The sequence below is a fragment of the Pan troglodytes genome, chromosome 2 (genome assembly GCF_028858775.2).
Source record: "Pan troglodytes isolate AG18354 chromosome 2, NHGRI_mPanTro3-v2.0_pri, whole genome shotgun sequence".
Lineage (NCBI taxonomy): Eukaryota > Metazoa > Chordata > Mammalia > Primates > Hominidae > Pan > Pan troglodytes.
The window spans coordinates 16,314,202-16,340,237 of NC_086015.1; the positions used below are offsets into that span (position 1 = coordinate 16,314,202).

The 26,036-nt window shown below is 37.6% G+C and overlaps 1 protein-coding gene across 10 annotated transcripts in view; it reads left to right on the forward strand.

The window, feature by feature from the left end:
* The window catches only part of PPARG (peroxisome proliferator activated receptor gamma), a 146,605-nt gene that overhangs the window by 16,297 nt on the left and 104,272 nt on the right, over positions 1 to 26,036 (forward strand). For 7 of the 10 annotated variants that reach the window (XM_009444919.5, XM_016940491.4, XM_063806609.1 and 4 more), the window contains one exon: positions 8,067 to 8,143. The gene's annotated coding sequence lies outside the window, so the exon portion shown is untranslated. Of the gene's footprint in view, positions 1 to 1,872; positions 1,979 to 8,066; positions 8,144 to 26,036 lie in introns of all 10 variants that reach the window. The other 3 variants (XM_016940490.4, XM_009444916.5, XM_009444917.5) reach the window with 1 other exon arrangement.

Sequence of the window (26,036 nt, forward strand, 5' to 3'; positions counted from 1 at the left end):
AAATTTACATGTAGATTCAATTTTGAACTTATCTGTACAGTTAGTTCCACAATTCTTTTTAAAGCAAGTACTATTCTCTAATGCCTTCTCAGACATTCACTTATTTCCAACTTTAATATTTATAGTAAGTTCCTCTTTCACGTGATGTGTGTCACAAGTCACGCAAATTTCTGCAGAAGTGAGTTACATAAATTGCAGTCAAGCTGCTGACCTGTAAATCATTCATTCTTGCCCCCGTGATGTCATATTGGGGTTGAATAAGACCAGGCGTGACTACCCACTTGAGGATGTCTTTGGGATGCCATTTTAATTGGGTGAAATAACTTTTATTATTCAACTTATGTGACCAGTTACTGCAAACGTCAAACTGTTACGTTTAACAGCTAGAATGATCATAGGTTAATTGCACTTTAGAGGATGTGGAGGACGTAGACTCCTATAGGAGTGATAGCCTTACTATATTTTGGGGGAAATTCTAGAATGTTTTTAACTCAAAGGACATTATTTTCATGAGGATGATTTTAATGCTTATGGTATCAGGTGAAGAGAAATGTTAGCTGCAGAAGAAAAAAATTTGTTTCACTTCAAGTCTAGTAGAATATTTTGTTAAAATAGCCAATTTTCATTATGTATTATTAAAACAGGTTATACTTTTCATTAAGATGTATGTAAAAATTTCACATGTGCCTGGTATTACACGGTAGTTACCCAATAAATATTTATTGAATATTGTTGAATGAATGTGAGGTGAGGGCGGAGAAAATATTTCAAGTGGAAAAATAGTATGAGCAAAGGAAAACGTGAATACAGAAAGAAGCAAAGATAGTTTCTTTAAAGTCGCATTTATATGTAATAACAATGGGAAAACTTTTTGGCTGAGTAATTTTGGTGGCTCCTTAATTTCTTAATATTTAACAACTAATGACGACTCTCTCTGATACTGATATCCAAAGCAAATAGCTGACCTTGAACATGGAAAAGTTACTGCCTCTGACTAATTGGAATGTCTGAGCCTTTCTTGTCTTCTATCTTCTTTCCTTCCTTTCTTCCTCTCTTTCCTCCTCTTTTCCCCTCAATTGTAGCGCTAGCTCTTGTTCTTGTTCCCTCTACCCTTCTCCCCTTTTTCGTTCCTGGTGTTACCTATGTTTTCTTCTTTCCTTCTTTTCTGTCTCTGTTTCTCTCCCTCTGAATTTCTGCTTCCTTTCCTCTCTTTCCCAATTGCTACTGTCTCTGCCTTTGGTTGTCTCTGAGTGTAATATGGAAGTGAAGTATACTTTTATCTACTAAACACATGATCAAATAGGGATTTTTTATTCTGAATTTAACATTAACAGAAATGTTATGTTCCTCTTTATGAGATGAAATAAAGTTGGATGTCACTTATAAATGGATTTTGATTGATTTTTTTAAAGTATTGACTCACTAATCTTCAAATTGGTAGAAGGAGGTCAGTAGACTTTGACTCATAAATTTTTGTAAGCATAATGGCTTGTTGAATAACTCCTAATTGTCTTTAACAACCTTGGTTTCTGTCCTCTTTTTTCCAAATGCAGATATAGCAGATGTCTTCAGCATCTAATTTTTTATTACACTTTCATATGTGCAGTCATACAAGAGCTGGAGTATTTGTTTTGTTAATTCTGTATCTTTATTGTGTAGAACACTGCTAACAAATAGCAGATGCTCAACAAATAATTGTTGCTTAATATTTCAAATCTGTAGTGTTATTCTACCTCCTAATCCCAAATAGCCATCATAACTTTTTAGACTAACATTACTCATTAAGGTAACTTAGTATACAATGAATTTATAAATGTAACCATACAATTTCATGCTTAGAGAACGTTTTCTCTCCATTCTCTCTACCTTTAGACCATTCTGCAGTTTAAATCTTGAACCAAAATGTCATTTAACCATCCTTCTGAACGATAACTCCATAATTAACTCAAGCACCAAAGAAGTCATCTAGCTCTTGATGGTAATAATTAATATTTGTTGAATGCTTATTCTATATCAGGCTCTGTTTTAAGCACATTATATACATTAACTCATTTTATTCTTTCAGCAGCTATGTACACCAGCAGTCCCCCACCTTTTTGGCACCAGGGACTGGTTTCATGGAAGACAGTTTTTCAACAGACTGGTGGCAGGTGGAAATGGTTTCAGGATGAAACTGTTCCACCTTAGATCATCAGGCATTAGTTAGATTCTCATAAGAAGCATGCAACATAGATCCCTCACATGCACAGTTCACAAAAGGGTTTGCACTCCTTTGAGAATCTAAGGCTGCTACTGATCTGACAGGAGGCGGAGCTCAGGCAATAATGTTCGCTCGTCCACCACTCATCTCCTGCCACGTGGCCCAGTTCCTAACAGGCCATGGACTGCTACTGCTTCACGGCCTTGGGGTGGGGGACTCCTAATATACAGTATTAAAGTCAGATGAAGAAACAGGAACAGAGAGGTAAAATAACCTGCCAGGTGATAAAAACTAGGATTTGAACCCAGACAATCTGAACCCAGCCACCCTGTCATGCACAGGAGCCTACTTTGCAAGTATTTGGCCTTCCAGGGAATGAGATGTCCACATCCCATCACCACCACCACCACTATTCCACATTTAACAATTAGACCTATACAGGTGTAACCATATTCACATGTAACAGTGGATTAAATTTAAACTTTTAGTTGTGTTAATTCACTGCAAATCAGCTTATGTGTCTTGTAAGTAGTAAGCAACTTGAAAGTACCTGTTGTTGCTTATGACAAGATAAATTAGATCACCAAATCTTTATATTTAGTAACTTCATCATCACTTAGAAATCAACCGCTGGGCCGGGCGCGGTGGCTCACGCCTGTAATCCCAGCACTTTGGGAGGCCGAGGCTGGTGGATCACGAGGTCAGGAGATCGAGACCATCCTGGCTAACACGGTGTAACCCCATCTCTACTAAAAATACAAAAAATTAGCCGGGCGTGGTGGTGGGCGCCTGTAATCCCAGCCATTAGGGAGGCTGAGGCAGGAGAATGGCGTGAACCCGGGAGGCAGAGATTGCAGTGAGCCGAGATCGCGCCACTGCACTCCAGCCTGGGCGACAGAGCAAGACTCCGTCTCAAAAAGAAAAAAAAAAAAATCAACCACTGTTAGGAAATTCTTTTTTTTTTTGTCTCTCTTAAATTCCTCTTAATCTAAATAAAGACATTTTATTTTGTCTCAGGATACAGAGGTCAATTGAATATAGCAAATTTTGTCAGTGTTGTAAAAAATCTGGAGAGGAATGTAAACGGCTCATCTTGTGTCTGGCCTCTAATTGAATCAGTCAGCTATGGTGGGGTTAGGGGACAGATCCGTGTATTTACTTGCATAGGACAAAAATTAGTCATTTGTGAGTGTTCACATACTTCCACCTCTCCCAACCCACCAAAGAGAATTGTAATTTGACAGTACAATAATCCCTTCCCCTACTCTTAAAAAAGTTGATCTTACAAGGTCAGTCCTATGTTTTTATGAAAAAGAATTAGAGAATGAGTAGAAAGGAACTAGTCAAGAAAAGCAGAAGATTTGGGTTGATAGACATAAAGTGCTGGGAATGAGAGGAAGAGAGAGAGATCGTGAAATTCCTGGGCTGGGAATAAAGACTGTGTGTAGGTAGGACAGCCTTTGGTGAAGGAGACACTTTGGAGAGCATGGTGTGTGAAAACACTTAAAGGAAAATTAAAGGGAATTAAGAGGAAATTGAAGGGAAGGAGTATATGAGAAGGGTTGCTTTGTGGTTATAAGCTGAATTTTCTTTAATGTATTTTGAAAGACCCCGGTAAAGGAAGGAATTTCTTTTAATTTTGCAGAGAATAAGGAGTTGTCCAATTAGGTGTTGAATTGTTCTTCCTTGGAACTCTCAAGAGAGGAGTTGTGTTTAGAGATAGATTTGGGAGCTGTAAGCAAGTAGATGTGTTATGAGTCACAGTGCTGAGGGCAAGAATATAAAGAAGAGATGAAGGCCAAGAAGAAACTTAGAGAACACAAAATAGAAAAGCTCAGAAAGCAGGGGTACCAGGAAAAGGGACTAAAATAGTCATCATAAGGTAGGATAATAAGAGGCCGTGCACAGTGACTCAACACCTGTAATCCCAGCACTTTGGGAGGCCAAGGCGGGTTAGAGATCAGCATGGACAACATAAGGAGATCTCGCCTCTGCAAAAAAATGAAAAATTAGCCAGGTGTGATGGCATACACATGTAGTCCCAGCTACTTGGGAGGCCGAGGTGAGAGCATCACTTGAGCCTGGGTGGTTGAGGCTACAGTGAACCATGATCACACCACTGTACTCTAACCTGGATGACAGAGCAAGACCCTGTCTCAAAAAAAAAAAAAAAAAAAAAGAAAAAAGGAGAAACTGATTTCAAGGAGCCAAGAAAAGAGACAGATTCAATAGTGGAGGATGGGCAAAATATCAAATGCTGCAGAGGCAGAGACCGTGGTGTGCTGGAGCCACATTGTTAAATTTTCACAATTGTATTGAGCCAATCGTTATGCATGGTATTATTAAAACTTAAATTGAATACAGTTAAACAAATTATATTAAAAATAAAAGTAATAAATACACAAAGCATACCACTTCCTAATTACATTGCTGAGATGATTCATGCCCATGGTATCTGAGTAATGGAAATACACTGTAATATTTGTGCTGCTTTTAAATCAGTCATGGTGGGAGTATTTACACCACAAAAATTGGCAAACACTACCAATCAGGGCATTTTTCTCTGCAAAGAGAGCCAGTTAAATATTTACCAGCATGCCACTGAGAAAATAGAATTGAAGTCAAGAAAAGTCTAATGGATTTAGCAAGAAGGAGATGACATATACTTAAGTTTCAGTAGAAAGGTAGGTGACAAAAACCACAGTAAAGTGGGTTGAGGAGTGAAATAATAAAAAATTAAAAACATGTGTTCAAGTAAGTTTGAGAACTTGAATTAAACCGAGAAGCAGATTGTTATTGTTGATGATGGTTTTGTTTTTTAAATTACAAGATTTGCAGAGTACATACTATGCTAATGTATTTTATTAATCTCCAAAAATGAAGACCATATGCAAATTTATTTTATGGTAGAACCTTTTCTGTTGGAAAATCTTAGGGAACAAGTTATCTATAGAATACATTTTGGGAAATGCTGCTCTTGTATTTCACAATTAAGATGATACTGATTGTAAAGTTTGAGATTAATATTCTTGTTTTTAAAGTTTCATACTTTTTAAAAGAAATTTTGTCAACAATGGATGTTGAATTTTACTGAGTACTGTTTTTGTCATTTTTGTAGTAATCATACAGTTTTTTGACCTAGTGCTGTGACACATTTTAATAGATTTTCAAATATTAAATCCTCTTTGCCTTTCTGAGATAAATGTAACTTGATTATGGTGGTTCATTATTTTAATAGAGGATTTAATTTGTTAATTAGCATTTTATTTATTATTTAAAATCAATATTGATAAGTGGGACTGATATTTTTCTCTGTTGTCAGGTTTTAATATCAGTGTTATGACACTCCAGAAAAGTTAATTATGTCAGTGTATTTTTTCCTACTGAGAAACAGCTTATGTAGTAAGAAAATTATCTCTTCCTTGAAAGCTTTAAAAAATCAACTATAAAACTAATAGCTTTTGGAGGAAGTAATTCTTTGATAAGTTTTCAATTATTTCCATTGTTAATTATTTTTCTGTATCTTAAGTCAACTTCACCATTTATTTCATTTCAGACAATTTAGTCTGAGTAAACTGCCCTTGGCCTGCCTTATTATTTACTTAGGTTCTGGTAAAAATCCCATCCCAGATGTAAAATCATTGTGTGAGTAGAGATGAACAGCCCCTGTCTAACGTGGGCTGTGTTTAAGTGTGAGGCAATTGTCTGCTGTCTTCACAGCCCAGTTCTCTGGCTTCTAGGGATGATGGGTAGGGTGTTTATAATCGAATGAATATCAACTAATCTTGAGTTAATTGACTAGATGGCAGAGGTGAAAAAACGGCAATCCTTGGTGTCTACTCCCCCCAGAATGGATCTTGTCTCTGCCCTACTGTGTTTCACGTCTGGGGACGATTCCTTCTAAGATACAGTGCAGTTCTGAATGGGTTCAGAAGGAAGAGGACTGGTAGCAGGAGGGGGTCTGGGGGAAAGGTTACCTAAGTCTGCCTGACTCTGACAGTAGTAAGAACCAGCCAAGTGTTCTGTTTGATCCAACACTTGGGGCTACACACTAGGAATAGATACCAGTTTCTAGAAATCTTTACTTTTTGCCCATCTACTTCTGAAGAAATACCTATGTATTTCAAAGGAAAATTGGCACAAGTATCAAGGAAAGCTGGTACAACTTAATCTTAACCTGGAATCAACTTCTTTAATTTTTACATACAGATTTGGTTCCGTTTTTTAGATTAAAATTTTTTCCTTTGTTTTCACGTATTTGAGCCCTTTTTAATAGTTGCCTTAAATGTAAAAAAAAAAACAAAAAAAAAAACCCAAGTGGTAATCTGTCATAGATAAAGTGTTTCTCATCTCTCATGTGTTCTGCCTGTTGTGTGTAATGAGCGGTTTCGCTGTGGGTGCTCCTTTCATTTCTGGCTCACACATTAGAGTGTGTTTATGTAAATTGCTGTGATACCGGTCAGCAGTCACAGCCAGAAAACATAAAACATGTGGGCATTACACACTGACACATTAGCTCTTTCTAAAGAAGAACATGTCCCATTCTGAAAAGAAAATTGTTGCTTTGTTTTTGATATTGAGTCTGTATTAAAAAGTTTTTTTTTATTTTTGAGACAGGGTCTCACTGTTGCCCAGGCTGGAGTGCAGTGGTGTGATCATAGCTCACTGCAGCCTTGAACTCTGGGACTCAAGAGTTCCTCCTGCTTCAGCCTCTTGAGTAGCTGGGACTACAGGCACATGCCACCATGCCCAGCTAATTTTTCTGTTTTTTGTAGAGACAGGATTTCGCTGTGGTGCTCAGGCTGGTCTCCAACTCCTGGGCTCAAGCAATCCGCCTGCCTCAGCCTTCCAAAGTGAAAAGGTTTTCTCTCATTTTTCAAATAGAAGTACTAAACAATGCCAGAGAAATAAATAAACAGGCAAAATACGTTGGCTATAGTTTATATTATTTCCTACTAGAGTTAACAAAATGGGAAAACGTTTTATCTTCATGGTCTACTACATTTATGCCATGTGTTAAGTAATAAAATAGCTTTTGTAAATTAAAAATTAAAAGGTACAGATTTAAAAGAGAAAATACTGTAGAGTTTCATGTAGGTAAGACTGTGTAGAATGTCGGGTCTCGATGTTGGCGCTATTCAAGCCCTGATGATAAGGCTTTTGGCATTAGATGCTGTTTTGTCTTGATGGAAAATACAGCTATTCTAGGATCCTTGAGCCTTTCATAAGAGATAAGGTTGTGAATCCTAAGACCCTAGGACCATTTACTTAGATGATCTGCTCTCTGGTTCATCCTCTGAAAAGTCTGCTTCGCGAGGGGTGTGCTGCATTTGCCTTGCCTAAGTGGTGTGGCACACAACTGTACTGTCACCTTAGGCTTAATAACCATGTGTCATCTAGAATGAAGTTATATTTTACTAAGGATCGTTTTTGCAATGTATAACTTCTCAAACATTAACTTTCAGGGTTATTAATCCTTTTAAGGTCTAGTTTTTCTTAAGTCTGCGCAGTAATAGAGGTATCATCATTCATGTGACATAAAAGATGGAAAGGGGCTTCATTCATGTTAGTGATGGAAATAGGAAAGTAGGTGAAGTGAATCTAATAGATGTTTCTTTTATGAAATAATGTTTAAAAGATTCTCCAGCCCTGCATGATTTATGATTAATCATTTTGTGGTCTGTTAGTTACTTCTAGAGAATAGAAAGCATTGTAGGCTCAGGGAAAGCAAACATTCAGAATGAAATCCAATAGAGAAGGTAAATTTATTTGGGCATGTACATTTTGGCAGCCTAGGCTGTGTACATGTGTACACATTCTGAACATGTGTGTATATTGAAAATCTTGTTTCTTTTTTATTGTTCAGATTTGAAAGAAGCCAACACTAAACCACAAATATACAACAAGAAGGCCATTTTCTCAAACAAGAGTCAGCCCTTAACAGTAAGTAAAATCAGAATTTATACTGCATTTGTATTGAAAAGTATCCCTTTTAAAGAATATGTAAATTATACATTGTATTTTATTGTAAAATTTCCTAGAGAGTGATTTTTGACTATTATAATACTTTCTGCTATATAATTTTCCAGTCAGTTGGACTATGCAGTGTAACATATTTGTCTAACACAAAACAAAGGTAAGATAGGAAAATGACCTAGAAGTTGAGAAATAACTCAAATCCTTAAAAATGAATCTCTAATTAAAGTCTTTTATATTCATCTTATTTTTCTACTTAAGTAATAATTACATTATTTTAGATTCTTATGATACTTTTAATTAAATTGAGATAAAAATTAAGATTTCTTTCCTGGTTCCCTATTGGCCATGCAGTCATAATCTGTGGTCACAAAGGAGAAAGTAGCTTCATATAAGCCAAAGGTGCTCCATTCTAGGAGGAAGAATTGCTAAGTTCTACCTGGCATTAAAACTACTTCCTTCCTGGAACTGACTAGATTGGGGTAGGATTTCAGAGGCTCCAGGGGCTCCCAAAGTTTTGGGATATCCACCATGGATAGTTTATCCTTCCGAGGCCTAACTATAGGGTTCTAAGACAGTTCTTAGTCCCCAACTTTTTGGGGAAGGAAAAGGAGACCTGTCACTTTAAGGTTTTATGTAGTTTTAGGACTATTGATTTTGGTAAATCATGAGCTATCACAGAATAGCTCATTTTCCTGAAATCTGCAAATAAATGAAATCCACAACATTGAATAAAGAATCATCAGATAGATAGATACAGAAATTAATATAGAGATGTGTATATATGTGGGTTATTATACATATATATGTTTGCTAACTGTCTGCTTCTAGAGGACCTAGAAGCAGTGACTCCCCAGTAGCAAACTAGATCGTGGTTTCCTAATACAGGCTGAGCATCCCAAATCTGAAAATCTGAACTTCAAAATGCTTTCAGATTCCAAACTTTTTGGGCATATAGGTGATGCTCAAATAAAATACTCTTGGAGCATTTTGGATTTTGGATTTTTGGATTTGGGATGCTCAACAAGTAAGTGTTAAGCAAATATTCCAAAATCCAAAAAAATTCAAAATCCGAGATATTTCTGGTCCCAAACATTTTGGATAAGAGATACTCAATCTATACCATTTTTCCTTAAAGGAAACCAGAGCTCTTTGGAGAAGTGGTTAATTCTAAGGCTGGGGCAGGGAAAATACAGGCTGAGCCTGGAGGATGTTGTGGTCAGCCTGAAAGAGCTCCCAGTGGCCAAAGCTGGAACAATTTCATCAATAAAATAACTATGTATAATATTGAATTATAATCTGATTTATAAATAAAATGTATACACGAGTCCAGATTGATATACATAAATGACTGAATAAGTAAATAAATGGGGGGAGAAGAACTCTTTCTTGTAGAAGACTTTAATAAATGTAAAAGGAATGGGGGAAATAGAAAATTGTTGTCACAAAGCCACAGCAGTAATTGCTGCATGCAACTTCCACTAATACTAAAATTAGTGAGTGGGCCAGGCATGGTGGCTCACGCCTGTAATCCCAGAACTTTGGGATGCTGAGGTGGGCGGATCATTTGAGGTCAGGAGTTCGAGACCAGACTAGCCAACATGGTGAAACCCCATCTCTACTAAAAATATAAAAATTAGCTGGGTGTGATGGCGGACGCCCATAATCCCAGCTACTTGGGAGGCTGAGGCATGAGAATCACTTGAACCCAAGAGGTGGAGGTTGCAGTGAGCTGAGATCGCACCACTGTACTACAGCCTGGGCAACAGCAAGACACCCTCTCAAAAAATTAATTAATTAATTAATTAATTGAGTGAAAGTTTAAGGTGAAACAGAATATTTGCATAACCTCAAAGTATCTGCCCCCACTTACTCAGTAATTACAGAAGGAAACATAGTAACTTTACAGTGGAGAATCCTGATGGACACCACCTTAACCACATGATCAAGGTCAATATCAAGGATAATAAGACATAGTGAGCTCATATGCCCCTGATAGAATGTCCTGAAAAGGACACATCATGCCTTTCGAATTCTTCCCAAACATCCTTAATCTCATTTGACTATGAGAAAGCTTTAACCTAAATACAAACACATTCTTCAAAATATCTGACCCTCGCCGTTCAACAGTGTCAGAGGCATAAAAGACACATCTTTGCTAAGGAACCACTACAGATTAGGAGGAGAATATTGCATGACAACTAAATGCAATGTGGGATCCTGGATTGGATCCTAGAGCTGAAAAGGGACATGAGTAGGAAAACTGGTGAAATCCAAATAGTTATAGTATTGTGCCATTCTCAATTTATTAGGTCTTTTTTTGCTTTTATTATTATTTTTAATTAACATATAATTGTACATATTTATGTGGTACAGTGTGACATTTCAATACGTGCATACAATGTGTAATGATCAAATCAGGGTAAGTAGCATATCCATCACCTCAAACACTTATCATTTTTTTGTATTGGGAGCATTCAAAATCTGCTCTTCTAGCTATTGGAAAATATACGATAGGTTGCTGTTAATTATATTCACCCCACAGTGCTATAGATCATTAGAACTGTTCCTTGTATCTAACTGTAGTTTTGTGTCTGGTAACCAATCTCCCGCTATCCCCAGCCCTTCCCAGCCTCTAGTAGCAACTATTCTACTGTCCACTTTTGTGAGATCAACTTTTTAAACTTCGCATATGAGTGAGAACATGTGGTATCTGTCTGCTTATTTCACTTAACATAATCACCACCAAGCTCATCCATGTTGTCATGAATGACAGGATTTCATTCTGTTTTATGGCTGAATGGTATTCCATCGTGTATGTGAGCCACAATTTCTTTATCCATTCATCTGTTGCTGGAACTCAGGTGGATGCTGTATGTTGGCTTCAGTGTATCAACACTGATAATTGTGCTGGGACTGCACTGTGGTAACTGGGGGGAAGCTGGCTGAAGGGTACGTAGGAACTCCCTCCACTATCTTTGCAACCTTTCTGTAAGCCTCAGATTATTTCAAGTTAAGTAGTTTTTTAAGGTCACAATGGAGTCACTAAATAATCATTCTCATTAGATTTTCGCTAATTTATAGAGGAAGATTCTGCATTTGCAAATCTTAGAACAGAGTAATGCAGGGGCATTCTTTTCATCAAGACTATTTCTTGAGCTATTTTCTAATCCTTCTCATACACACTCCCATCCCTACCTCTACAAGTCTGGTCTCTATTTAGTGTACTTAATACTTTAGCCAGTTGCTTACAGCCCTCTAGAAACCTGTGAGTGGGAATAACTCCACAAAGCTCTGCCTCCTCGGGAACCACATCTTAGCAGTGTTTTTTGTTGGTGACAGTGAGGGTCTAATTTGAATGTTCACACCAGAACTGTCAAAGTATTTCATGCAATACTTTGAAAAAAATCTCTTGATCCACCAATCATCATTACCCAAGACAGGATTTGAACAAGAATTTAGAACTCGTAGTCTTATATTTGTTTGAATGGGAAGAGGAGAGAAGCAGACCGTATTGTTTCTAGGCAAAATGTCTGGGAATTCAGTGAATACAAGTAGTACTACGGGAACTTTCATTCTTAAAGGAAATCAATGACAGCATTAAGTTGTCTAGAAAATCAGTTTAACTTTAGAAAAGCATAAAGCCGTTTAAAATCAAAAGAGCAAACTCTTAAAAGACAAAGTTAGGAGCAGGTACGTACTTTGGCGTCTGAAAATGAGCGGTCTAAATTCAAGCATTTTGACATGAAAAATGAAATGTGAAGTATTTGGAATTCAACCCTGAATTTTTTTGCCGGTAACTCTTGTGTATGTTCAACTAATTTAGCAAACTGCACTAGTTCACATTTTTTAGGTGAAACAAGAAATAACAGAAGTTGCACCTAAAGTAGTCAAATTTCGTAGAGACAGAAAGTGGAATGGTGCTTACCAGGGGCTGGGGCACTGGAAAGGAACGGGGAGTTAGTGTTTAATGGGGACAGTTTCAGTTTTGCAAGATGAAAGCATCCTGGAGAATGGTTACACAACATTGTGAATGTACTTAATGCCATTGAATGCACACTTAAAATGGTTAAAATGGTAAATTTTATATTGTGTATATTTTATACAGTTTTAAAAATTAAAAAAAAAAGTAACAAGTCTTCAGCAGTTATATTCCACTTCATTGCCAGGGTGTCTGGCTCTAAGGGGAATCTCTGCTTAGAGGACCATTAATCCTTAGGAACCTTTTTTTAAAAAAAAATCTAAAGATGGTTCCTGGACATCATTTACCAACTGGCAGTTTAAATGGCCTGTGTACCATAAATTGTGACGTTAAAAAAAATCTGGTACACAGGAAACAGTAGAGCTGGGTGGCTGGGAGAGTTGCTTTTGGGGTTAATTTATAACTAAGACAAATGAATCTATAAAAAGAAGAAAAGCCCCATAAGAAATATGCTAACTGATGGTGAGGGAGAAAAAGGGTTTAGATAAAAGATATCTGAACTTGTTTGGTCTCAATGATTTTATGACTGAGGAATTCAATTATAGATGTACTGGGTGGAGCAAATCACAATTCTGTAAATTACTAATAGGACACAACGATCTTTATCATTTTCTGTATGTGCTCCCATGCAAAGTTCAGTCCTGCCCTCTGTAAATAAACTCTGTGCCTAGCTATACCCATGCTATGAATTCGGGGCTTGAGTGTTGAAACATAGGCAATGCTTACTGCCCCAGCCTTAAAGGCGGGTGGAACTGCGATTAGGAACGAAGACAAATTACTTTTGCTTTTGAATTTTGGCCTTCGGGTTTGTTTCATTTTTGTTCATTTCTTTTCATTTTTATTACTAAAAAGCTGATTTTTTAAAATAAAAAGATCACAACCACACAAAAAAACTATTCTTCTGTAGTTTCTTCCAGTTTTGTTCACATGTGTATGCTTTTTATTTACTGACAGTTACCGTATATGTATCACTTGGCCCTCAGCCTCTTTCACTGTTAGGTCCTATAAATTTTTCATTTCTACGTGGCTTTCAGAGTTTTCATAATGGCAACATAATCTTAGTGATAGCACATAATTTACTAAGCCAGTTTTTAGGTGGCTTCTGGTGTTTTTATTATTGTATAATTATGTTTTATTCTTATACCATTACATACCATGAATATCTTTATGTAAATATTTCACTCAATTAAAAAAATATTTTCTTCAGATAAATTGCCAAGAGAGGAATTTCTTTGTTAAAGTGTTTGAGCAATTAATTACCTTACTCTTGCATTATTAATTTTATGACATTTCAAATTGCTTGGAGGATATATTAATAGCAAATGAACAAAACATACAAAGCATAAATATATTTTGGAAATACATTTAAATGATTTCTGTTAATTTAAATGAATTATCGTTTACTTAAGGCTTTGGGTGTATGATAGTGGTGGGAGGCTGGAGAGTGAAGCGCTTCAATAGTTGTTTAGAGATTAGAACGATGTGAGTGGTTTATTTTTATTTTTATTCTTTAGAGGCAGGGCCTTCCTCTGTTGCTCAGGCTGGAGTGCAGTGGTGCAATCATAGCTCACTGCAACTTCAAATTCCTGGACTCAAGTGACCCTCTTGCCTCAGCCACCGGAGTAGCTGGGACTACAGGCACACACCACTGCACCTGGCTAATTGCTAAATTATTTTCAGAGATGAGGCCTTGCTATGTTGCTCAGACTGGTCTCAAACGTCTGGCCTCAAGCAATCCTCCTGCCTTGGCCTCCCAAATGGTGTTTTTTTAAAAAACCCAGCTTAATAGCAAAGAAGTTACAGATTATTTCCTGAGGCTATGTCAAATTTAAATAAAATGTAAAGACTGTGCTGTGGGTCCCTTACGACCTTTAAGTCTAAGTTGCTAGTTATTAGGAAGAAATGATTGCTTTTGAAAATGCAGACTTAACAAAGTAGGACTTTCATAGAGATAAGTTCAAATCAGTTTTTAAAATATATTCATTTAAAACCAAATAGTTTTAAATTTGTGGTTTGAATATTTGAGAAACAAATTTAAGAATAAAGATATAATAAGAATTTTAAGATACAAAACTATATGTTTACAATATATTAAAATGAATAGGAAAAAGATTATGGGTGAAACTCTCCTTTTTATTCTCAACTTTCTGTTTGGGGGTTCAGTGTCTCCTTCCACAGTTTTCTTTGCCTCAAATAAATAAAGCCAATTATGAGCTCTACAGTCTGAGTTATAGCATTCTTGGTTCTTTGGGTACCGCCAATAACTTATATATCACAAATAATACATATACAGTGTTACATAGTAAGTGCTCAGTAATTGGAAGCTAGTTCCATGGGGCAAAAGGAAAGCAACTGTGTTCTCTTTCATACTGTTCTAGTTTTTTTTTTTTCCTTTAAGCTCGTGACTTCTTGTTCTTCAGTCCAGATCCTGTGATCTGAAATAATTTAAATTATTAAAAGTTAGATATTTTTAACCTTTTATACTCCCACTAGACAGGACATAGGAAATTTAGTGACGTAAGCATCTTTAATAATCTTTAAAAGTCATAAGACTTGGTGGCTGGGACAAGAAACAATTAGGTATAAATTTCAGGGAAATACCATAATGGCATGACTTTTGTTTTCTTTTGTTAACAAGCCACATGGCTTTCCTCTCAAGCCCAAGGAATACATAGTGTGCTCTCCTTTTAAGATTTCAGTTTTGTCTGCATCACAGAGATGTATGTTTCCCTAAGTTTGCTCACTATAATTTGTGATTGCTATTTTTCTTATCTGTGAAGGAAGTACAGCAGCTCCCACTGGGGAAATACCATGTTAAGTTGATCCTAAAATAAGAAATCTAAGGGAAAGGTCACATCCTAATAACTTGTGCAAATCTAAATTCCCATGGAGCTTTACAATCATTTTGTAGGAGTAGAGTATTAAAAAATCTATTATTGAACTTCTTCCAGATAGTGTCGTAAAATTGAAGTACTTTTATATACAGAAGTAACCACTAAATTATAAATACAATTGACAAGACCTAATTTTTTAAGCAATCTATTATGAATACGTAGAGAAATCTGGCATGACTAATAAACCACAAAATCTTTCTTGTCACTTTCACTGGAAATATAAAGTATATTACTCATGAAGTATTGTGATAATTACATACAATAGTAATTTCCTATTACTATAGAGATATTTAATACTCAATTTTTACTTTTTTTTTTTTTTTAACTGATGCTGACCTTTTAGTTATACTTTGGAAGAACCTTAACCATGTTGTTCCAGGGAAATTCACTGCTTTGGGAGCCAGGTCACTGAGTTACTGTCTTTCCTCTTCTGTTCTTTGGCCATCGTTTAAGTTTCCTTACCTGTTAAGTATGAAAGGTTTATGTTAAGGATCAAGTAGGATCAAATATATAAAGGGCTTAGAAATAATTTACAGCGTATATTTATGGTATTACTGTAATAATTGCCTTGACTTTTTTATCTTTTCCAAATGAATAAATCAAAATAGAAAGAGGTTGAGTAACTTACTCGAGCTAACAGTCACCGGTACACGCTAATCAGTGCCCCACTCACTGGTCAAATCTAAGTAATTCTTCAAGGGATGGAATGTAAATGGAAACTGCTCCCTTATGCTGCATACAGAGGTATTATATTTTGCAGTAAGGATTGATTGTTTCCTAGCACGTAGTAACTAACCTGTTTTGAGGATGCGTTGTTAGAAATGCATCTTGGACATTTATGTATATATACGTGCATATATATATGTATGTATGTATGCATGTATGTATCGCTAGAGGAATGTGCGTCCTTGCTTACTACAAATTAAAGCTGAACAGAATGTGGTGTTTGTCTTTTGGTATTGTCTGAATAAATACCAGTATCTACTAGTATTTATTTCCTTGCTGGTAATAATGTGTTTTCATTAATTTAAGATTTATAGGAACATACTTGGGTGCTCTGCCTGCTAGAAACTGATCTGTAGCATGAGCCATTTGTTGAAATTACTTAGATATTTCTGCATTTATTTATTTCTGTTTCAGACCCCACAATAACTATATTACTATAAGAAATATAGGCCAGACACAGTGGGTGGGTCACACCTGTAATCCCAGGAGTTTGGGAGGCCAGGTGGGTGGGTTACACCTGTAATCCCAGCAGTTTGGGAGGCCCAGGCGGGAGGATGGCTTGAGGCCAAGAGTTGGAGACCAGCGTAAGCAACATAGTGAGACCCTGTCTCTGCAAAAATTAAAATAAAAAAATTAGCCAAGCATGGTGGCGCCCGCCAGTAATCCCAGCTACTCAGGTGGCTGAAGCAGGAGGATCACTTGAGCAGGGAGGTCAAGGCTGCAGTGAGCCATAATTGCACCACTGCACTCCAGCCTGAGGGACAGAGTGAGACCCTGTCAAAGAAAAAGAAAAGAGAAGAGAAGAGAAGACTAAATTGTTTTTTACATGCTTATCTATGTGATGTGAGTTCAAAGAATCTCTGCAATGATTCAATATCTTTTTAATATTTTTGTTTGGGAAAAGCATTAAGCTCCTTCATTGTGTTAATTAATTCAGTTTTCTCTTTTATGTTATACACCAGCATGAAAGGTGTGAGATGTTAGAGGCCCACATCAGTACCCTACCACATATTTACCAGGAAAAGCTGACTTTATGCTTAATGGCAGCAGTCACTCCTTTAAAATGTGTGGCCTCTGTGTCCGATGGTGTGGACTCACTTCCTTTAAGTTCATGTCCTTCTGAAGATCAGCTGGGCTGGGATGAGTGGTGGCTGGCATGTGGTGGAGTGTCTTGCTTCCCTCTGATACATGGAAGTTATAAAAAGTCTCACTAATGAATATTCTTAATATATATGGGGTAACTAATTTATGCATCAGACTTTGGAATAAAAGTAATAGCAACAGCAAATGAGAGTCTAAGAATAATTCATTTTTTTGGTACACTTCTGCCCCCAGGTGCCAAATGCTGCAGGGTGGAGGCGGAGGGAGACAGAAAATCTTTCTGTATAGGAACCTACTGATCGCTGCTACTATAAATTTTTCTAACCATTTTATTTCCATTGATTATTGTTTTAATTCAGGTTTTCCTTATTCCTCATTTGGGTTATTGCAGATTAGCTCTCTGACCAAGCAATCCATCGTTTCCATCATCCTCCAGTCCATAGTTATATTTCATCCCCTTTCAGAGAGCATTACAGACTCTGTGGTCGGCCCAGCCTACCTCTTCGATGTCATCACCTCCACCTGCTCCCACAAATCTTATGGGTCAGACACACCAGGCTGCTCAGTGTCCTCTCACAGTGCTGAGTTTATGACTGGGATGGATTGATTTTCATACTATTGTTGATTCAACATTTTTTATAGTGTACTTCTTGAGAACAGAGACCATGTTCAGGGATCCCTAGTGCTTAACACAATTCCTACCAAATATTATGCAAGTAATAAAATTGCACTGTCATTGAACATTTTCAGATATGCATTTATTTCTACTAATTAATCTTAGTATTAGCAGCCTTGACTAAATATTATTTCTAAATTTATCAACATGCGATGCAAAGCATGCTACAGAATTGAATTAAGAAAAGAATTTCCATGAGAGATATGCATTTACAATTTTGTAGATTTAATCTTTGCATAGACTTTTTTGTTGCAGATACTGAAAATGAATCCATAAAAATACATAGATCCCTTTACTAGCCACTTTTAATTTAGGGATGAGGAATATTCAGTTCACAGACTGGCTAGCGCTTTTTAGCTTTCTTTAGCGTTTGAAGCAGGGCTTCTAAGTCACATGAAAGACTAGACTAGTTATTGGCATTTAAATTTTTTGGCTCCTACTTGTATGTATTATTTATTAAACAAGTAGTTATTGCACTACCTTTATGTATGCAGCACTGTTTTAGACAAAATAGAATTGTGACATATTCCTTGCTCATGGTCTTGTTTCAAAGACAATACCTACAACTGAAAGAATTAAATAATAGAGCCAGGCAATATCTGATTGAGGAAAAGCATGCAGTAAAAGTTCAGAGAAGAAGATACACGTGCAGAACTGGAATGGTCAGTAGTTGCTTCATGAGATGGTTGCACTGAGCTGAACCCTTAAGTAAGGATGTGGATACATGAGAAGGAAGAAGCTGGAAATTTTAAACATGAGGAGCTTCATGGGGAAAGAATTTCAAGCTATCAAAAGATATCAAAGATTGAGGAATTTGGACTTGGTCTGGGAGGTATTGGGGAGCTTGAAGATTTGGGGGTAGGGAAGTGATATGAGAAAAGCTGTGTTTGGAAGGCACAAGTGAAACAGAGTTGGGTTTTTTTGTTTGTTTGTTTGTTTGTTTCAGATAGGGTCTCACTCTGTTGCTCAGGCTGGAGTGCAGTGGTACCATCTTGGCTCACTGCAACCTCAACCTCCCAGGCTGGAGTGATCCTCCTGCCTCAGCCTCCCAAGTAGCTGGGACTATAGGCATACAACACCATGCCTAGCTAATTTTTGTATTTTTTTTTAATAGAGGTGGAATCTTGCTATGTTGGCCAGCCTGGTCTTGAACTCCTGAGCTCAAGCCATCCTTCCACCTCAGCCTCCCAATTAGCTGGGACTATAGGCATACAACACCATGCCTAGCTAATTTTTGTATTTTTTTTTAATAGAGGTGGAATCTTGCTATGTTGGCCAGCCTGGTCTTGAACTCCTGAGCTCAAGCCATCCTCCCACCTCAGCCTCCCAAAGTGTTGAAATTATGGGCGTGAGCCACTGTGCCCAGCTAAAAGAGAGATTTTGATAGCTTATATGATTTGATGACTGAATAAAAAATAAAGAGGATGAAAAAAGTGAAAAATGAATTTTTGGCTGATAAATAGAGAGATGGAGGTATTAAAAGAAATTGGGAAGAGAGACTCTGTTTCAGGAGGAAGAGGGATTAGCTTGATTTTTGGATTTGATGAAGATGTGAAGTTAGGTGACCAGACCTCGATTCAGATTTTAGAATCAGATTCTTTGATTTGGTGTCATTAACATTGATTGAAGAATGTTTTGAAAGCTGAGGTATTAAGAAACAACACAAAGGTGGAGTTTAAAAGAGGAAGTTGAGCGTTTGGAGAGAGTGCCATGCCAAAGGAGGGGACTTTTAAGAAAAGGAAGACAACACTTAGTACTTCTGTGTACCCAGCCTTGTAGGAATAACTTTACCTGTGTAATCTTATTTTATTCTCACAGTACCATGTAAAGTATGAATTATCATTGTCCCTATTTGACAGGTGAATTAAGTGAAGTTTATTGTGGTTAAATAACTTGCCTGAATGTCGTGCTGCTGGTGCAAGGTTAATCTGGATTTAAACTGAGATCTGTCTGTCTAACCCCCAAGCCCACATATTTTTTTAATTGAAATGCTGTAAAATGGTAATGAAAGGTCAAGAAGAATAAAAAAAAAAAAAGAGTAAGGCCATTAGAATGTTCAAGGAGAAGATCATTGTTTAAGATTATAAAAGCATAGTGGTAGGAATATTTCAGCATTTAGAAGGTAATAGTAAATTAATGGAGAAAGTGACCCTAGACCATTGCTAATTTGGGCAGCGCATAGGACAGTTCTCTTCTGAGGCAGCTGAGTCAAGTACAGCAGGGAAGAGTGCTTATCAGTGGAGAAGGTGGGAATGGTGTTGGAGAGGTCCCAGAATAAACATTAAGTAATCCCAGCACTTTGAGAGGCTAAAGCGTGCAGATCACCTGAAGTCAGGAGTTCAAGAGCAGCCTGGCCAACATGGTGAAATCCCGTTTCCACTAAAAATACAAAAATTAGCCACGTGTGGTGGCACTCACCTGTAATCCCTGCTACTTGGGAGGCTGAGGCAGGAAAATCTCTTGAACCCAGGAGGTGGAGGTTGTAGTGAACCGAGATCGTGCCACTGCACTCCAGGCTGGGCAACAGAGCAAGACTCTGTCTCAAAAGAAAAAAAAAGAATAGACATTAAAAAGACACAGACGATGTGAGAAAAAAGACTGTTCCCACCAAGTTTAGAAGAAAGGATAATGAGGTTGATGTGCCTGCTGTGCGGGGGGGATAAGAGAAAGGTGTCAGGCAAGCATAGATGTATAAAAGCACTAGTTACAACTATACTTTGAAAGTCATATTTTACCTGGAAGAAATCTCAAAAAACAAAGACTACATGGCAGTTAAGTGACCCAAATCAAGTCACTTTCCCTCTTCAGGCCTCAGTTTTCCCATATGTTAGACAGGTTAAATTAGGTGAGACAAACTGATCTTTTAGGACCATTCTATAATACTGTGCTTAACTTTCTAAGCATTCTGGAATGGAGCAGCCTTGATCTTTTCACAGATACGTCAACCATATAGCTTTATTTATAAAAGGAACATGTTGAGATAACTAAAATTAGAGTTAATATCTTCATAGGTACAAAGAAACTTTTAGAACTTATGTCCACAAGTCAGAATTTCTGGATGAATTCCTTTTTCCTCTTATTAAAAATTGTTAAGATGTCTGATTAGACTAGTTGTAAATTCCCTTGAAAGCAAGGATGATATCCTGCTCTCTACTGTGTCCTCAGCATCAAGGACAGTGCCTAACACAGAACAACTACCAATGAATATTTACGAAATGAATGAAAGTTTGAACTGCAAAATTAAATGCCACCAATAAAGAGGCTTTGTGGGCGAGCGTAGTGGCTCAAGCCTGTAATTCCAGCACTTTGGGAGGCTGAGGCGGGCGGATCATTTGAGCTCAGGAGGTCAAGACCAGCCTGGCCAATATGGTGAGACCCCGTCTCTACTAAAAATACAAAACATTGGCTGGGCGCAGTGGCTCACACCTGTAATCCCAACACTGGGAGGCTGAGGTGGGCAGATTGCCTGAGGTCAGGAGTTCAAGACCAGCCTGGCCAACATGGTAAAACCCTGTCTCTACTAAAAATACAAAAATTAGCCAGGTGTGGTGGCAGACACCTATAATCCTAGCTACTTGGGAGGCTGAGGCAGGAGAATCACTTCAACCTAAGAGGCGGAGGTTGCAGTGAGCCAAGATCACGCCGTTGCACTCTAGCCTGGGTGACAAGAGCGAGACTTTGTCTCTAAATAAATAAATAAATAAAAGTATAAAATATGAGCCAGTGTCGTGGTGTGCACCTGTAGTCCCAGATACTCGGGAGGCTGAGGCAGGAGAATCGCTTGAACCCAGGAGGTGGAGGTTGCAGTGAGCCGAGATTGCACCACTGCACTCCAGCCTGGGTGACAGAGCGAGACTCCGTCTCAAAAATAAAAAAATAAATAAATAAAGGCTTAGTATAGAACTCTTCCCATTCTTTTTTCTCCTCTTTGATTTTTTTTTTTTTTCTCAATCTCTTCCATGACAATTCAGGGACACATTAATTGTGCAAAAGGCAGTCACTTGTCTGTATTGTCTATTTTTATATCACTTAAATTGGTTTTTCATTTGGTTGCTATGTTGACATTTTGTGAAAAGGGAACTAAACTTGTGAATTGACTGACAGTGGAAATCGTAGGATTTTCAAAAATAAGTTTTGTAGTTACTTAAAAATTAGCATTCCAGTTTTCGGTCGTTCATTAGTTTAAATGTTACCAATAATATTTTCTTTATAAAAAGAAATTATGTTTTATATTGTAGAGGAAAAATGATTTAGAAAAACAGAAATCTATTTCTGAACAAATTTAGTGATGCTGATGTAAGAAAAAGAAAACCACAAGAAGTCATCCCAAATTTAGTAATGCTTCCTATCTTAAACACATGATTTCACTTGTCTTCTGGCTAGCTAAAGGTTACAAAATGTCACCATAATACCTTTTACTTCCTTATGAGTTCTTGCTACTCCACCCCCTACCCCCAAATATGGTAGATCGAGTTGTAAAAACCCTGAAGTATGACAGTATAGTTTATTGCACTTATAGTTAGAATTATTCTGCCAAGATGAGCTGAGAAATGGAGGAAATGGATTTAAATTTACAGCAGTCCAGTGATACACAATATGCGTTTTCCAGACCACTGAAACAGCAAGCCAACTTTTAACTTTAATACTTCATACAGTGGAAAAGTTACAGCTGTAATAAAATCAACAGATACATCTCTGGTTAATGTTCTCAAATGAGAAAATTGACTGCAAGAACATTTGTCCAAATACATGTTTTTATATATTTTATGCTACTTTCCAGAATATTAACAGTTTTACATAGCGCTGTTTTGGAAGTCACTCATTGTTTTCATCTTTCTGATTAAGAAATAGGGCCAAAGTTGTACATTGCACTGGTAGTAGACTTTTAAAGATGTCTTTGTCTCTTTTTCAGTACTAAGCTTCAAGTTCATAGATTATCCTTGATCTTTCCTTTCCCTAGGTGGAGATTTAGAGTATTTGTTTATGTGAGATATATATAAAAAAAAAGGAGATTTTAACAAATGACTGTTTGATTCTTGGGTAGAAACTAATACTGATCAAGACCAACCAAGTATTCAGACAAGATCGGGCGTGTTCAGGGTGGTACGGCCATAGACGACAACCAAGTATTCAAACATTGAGTGTTCAGTGGAGGCTGTACAGATATCCTGGGTTTTGATTCAAGATAGTGAGATAGCCATCCTATGAGAATGTGAACTTGAAATAAGATTTTGATTACTTTGTTTCCTCCTTTAAAGGTTTGTTCAATTTTAACTATTTTTTTCGAAATCTGCATTATCACAGTATATTTTAAAAGAAAGACTAATTTACTGTGATATATTTGGGAGTTACCTTGAAAGAGATTATCTTGTAATTTAAAATACCAGAGGTAGAGTGAAGAGTCAGGTGGTAAAAGAGAGGGAGACTGGATGTTTGTACCCGGTTTGCTTCTTCCCCTTTGTTCTGCTGCTGGTTTTATTTTAGCTGTTCTGTTTGCCTCACCGCAGGCAGCGTCACCACTCGGGTTCCAATCTTCTGGACGTAGAGTTTTCAAACCATCTATAAATTAGCAGTCTAAGTAGAACTTTGGCAAATGAGGTTGCCAACAAGCATTTTCTTTATATTTAGATAATTTGAGCTCATGGCCTCTGGGCATTTGGTAAGAAGTCCAGTAAAGAGAAGCCTAAAGAACAGAATCTTTATTATGAGTAGTCGCCTTTTTCCACTCAGCAGTTTGATTCCAAGCACCCTGAGAAAAACTAGAGACATAGCCTAGTTGGCAGGTTTTTTGAAGAGAATGAGAAGCCCAAACCAAAAGATAATGAAGACCACAGCAGAGAACTACCGAGGCAGCTGGCGCAGATGCTTTTTTGGCACTGTTGAGAAAGGCTTCAGACCCACAGTCTGAAGAGATGGAGAACCCCTCCTCCAGGAGCAAGGAATAAGAATGACAATTGTTCTGTAGGACAGTTGACTTAGATTCAGGAAAGTTCTTCAGAAAATATATTCAGATCACAAAAAAGGTGTTAAAATCCCAGGATTTTTCAGCCAAGAATGGCACTTGCTTCTATCAGCATCACTCATCAAGTTGAAATTTATGAGTGTCCTTTGTTATCACAAACAAAGCAAGCAAACTGAACAAATGAGAATGCTTCTTTAGTATCTACATGGCACTTTAAAAGCTCTGTTTTCTTTACAAAATGTGTGTATGGAAAGGTAAAATGGGAATAAATAGTATTAAATTCTGTTCTTAGAACCTACTGTATAGTGATTGAACAGCTAAACAGAACGAAAAAGCATGCACATCTTACAGATACAGAGATCATGACTTTGGTAGATGAGACTAACATGTATGAAGGTGTAGGAAGAATGTTTATTCTTCAGTCCAAGGAAGCAATTCACAATCAGCTGTTAGAGAAGCAGCAAATAGCGAAGAAAAAATTAAAGAACTAGAACAGAAAAAGTCCTACCTGGAGCGGAGCGTTAAGGAAGCTGAGAACAACATCCGGGAGATGCTGATGGCACGAAGGGCCCAGTAGGGAGCCTCTCTGGGAAGCTCTTCCTCCTGCCCCTCTCATTCCTGGTGGGGGCAGAGGAGTCTCTGCAGGGAAACAGCTTCTCCTCTGCCCCGATGGACGCTTTATTTGGATGGCCTGGCAACGTCACATTTTCTGCATCACCCTGAGCCCCATTTGCTTCCCAGCCCTGGAGTTTTTACCCTGGCTTTGCCTGCCACCTCTGCCCAGGACACTCTTCCCTCTTGGGGTGTGTGATGAACTCCCAGGAGAGGAAAGATGGGAGCCAGGGCAAGATAGGAAGCTCTGCCTGAGCTTTCCACTAGGCACGCCAGCCAGACCAATAAAAAGCATCTGTCCCACTCTGCTAAGCCTGCTTTTCTTGAGCAGAGGGTGAGAGAGGCAGTGGCCATCTCCTCCTCAGCTCCTGCTCCCTCTGCATCAGAGCCCTTCCTTTCTTGGGGGATGGGCTCTTGCCCTCTTCTCTTTTCCCTTCCTGTATCTTTGACTAACGCCTCAGCTTCCAGGCCTACATGTAGCAGACAGAAGAGGAAGAAAGAACAGACGTTCACAGCTGAATCTCAGTGAACAGAATAGCAGTCCCTGGATGGCAGTCTGCCTAAAGATTCCTTTCCCTGCCTTCTCCCATACATTCCAAAAGGAAGTTCAACAGTCAGCAGCACCTCCAAGACTGTCTCCTTTTGGCCAATATCATAAGATGGACGCCGTAATCCTGAGGCCTCCTAGAGGCTGAGGGGGCAACGGTGTGCTCCAGCTGGCTCATCCCAGCCCAGGTGGGCCAATTATTCAATTTTCAAGAATTTTGTTGCAAGCCAGTTGTTTAACACAGCCATTATAATTATGTAAATTTGCAAATTATGTTAAAAACAAGGACAGTAAATACTCAAAATGCAAAGAAAAAAAAAAGAGAACCTACTGCATAGTGTAATAGTGCTCTCACTTTTCTCTCCTTGATTCTGATGTCAATCACTCATTGTCACCTCCACTAGAGGGGGATAAAAAGGATAATAGAAAATCAGAATATTTTGATTTGTAGTTCAACTGTTGATCAATTATCTTTGAGACTTTTAACATTCATGACTAAGGAGGATTAATAATTAACATGAGCTGTAGAATTAAGGTTTGTATGGCTTGATAAGTATAAACCAGTTTTGGGACTGCTATAATTCTAAAAAGAGCAGGTAGACTAGATGATTAGTTGTACACTTATTACTGCTAATTCTTGATTGTAGAACAAATTTTCCTATGAAAACCATATTGTGTATTTTATATCTCTATTAGTTCGTTAAAAGTTTAGCAGTTTTAGATGTCAAACCAGTAAAAAACAAGTTGCCCATTCTATCATTTTTTTTTATTGTGGTAAAATATATTTAACATAAAATTTACGATTTTAACCATCTTAAGTGTACATTGGTACAGTGGCATTGGTTACATTCACAATGTTGTACAACTGTCATCCCTATCTATTTCCAAAGCTTTTTCATCACCCAAACAGCTCTATACCCATTAAACAACAACTCCACATCACCCACTCCCCAGCCCTGGTTATCTCTGTTCTACTTTCTGTCTCTATGAATTTGGATATTCCAATTGTTTCGTATAAGTGGACTCATATAATATTTGTCCTTTTTGTATGGCTTATTTCATTTAGCACAGTGTCTTCAAGGTGCATCCATGTTGTAGCATGTATCAGAATGCCATTCCTTTTTATGGCTGAGTAATATTCCCTTGCATGGATATATACCACATTGTGTTTCTCCATTCATCTACTGATGGATACTTGGGTTGTTTTTGCCTTTTGCTATTGCAGATAATGCTTCAGTAAACATTGGTGTTCAAGTATCTGTTTTAGTCCCCACTTTTAGTTCTTTTGGGTATATACCCAGGAGTGAAATGCTGGGTCACATGGTAATTCTGTTTTGCTTTTTAAGCAACTGCCAAACTG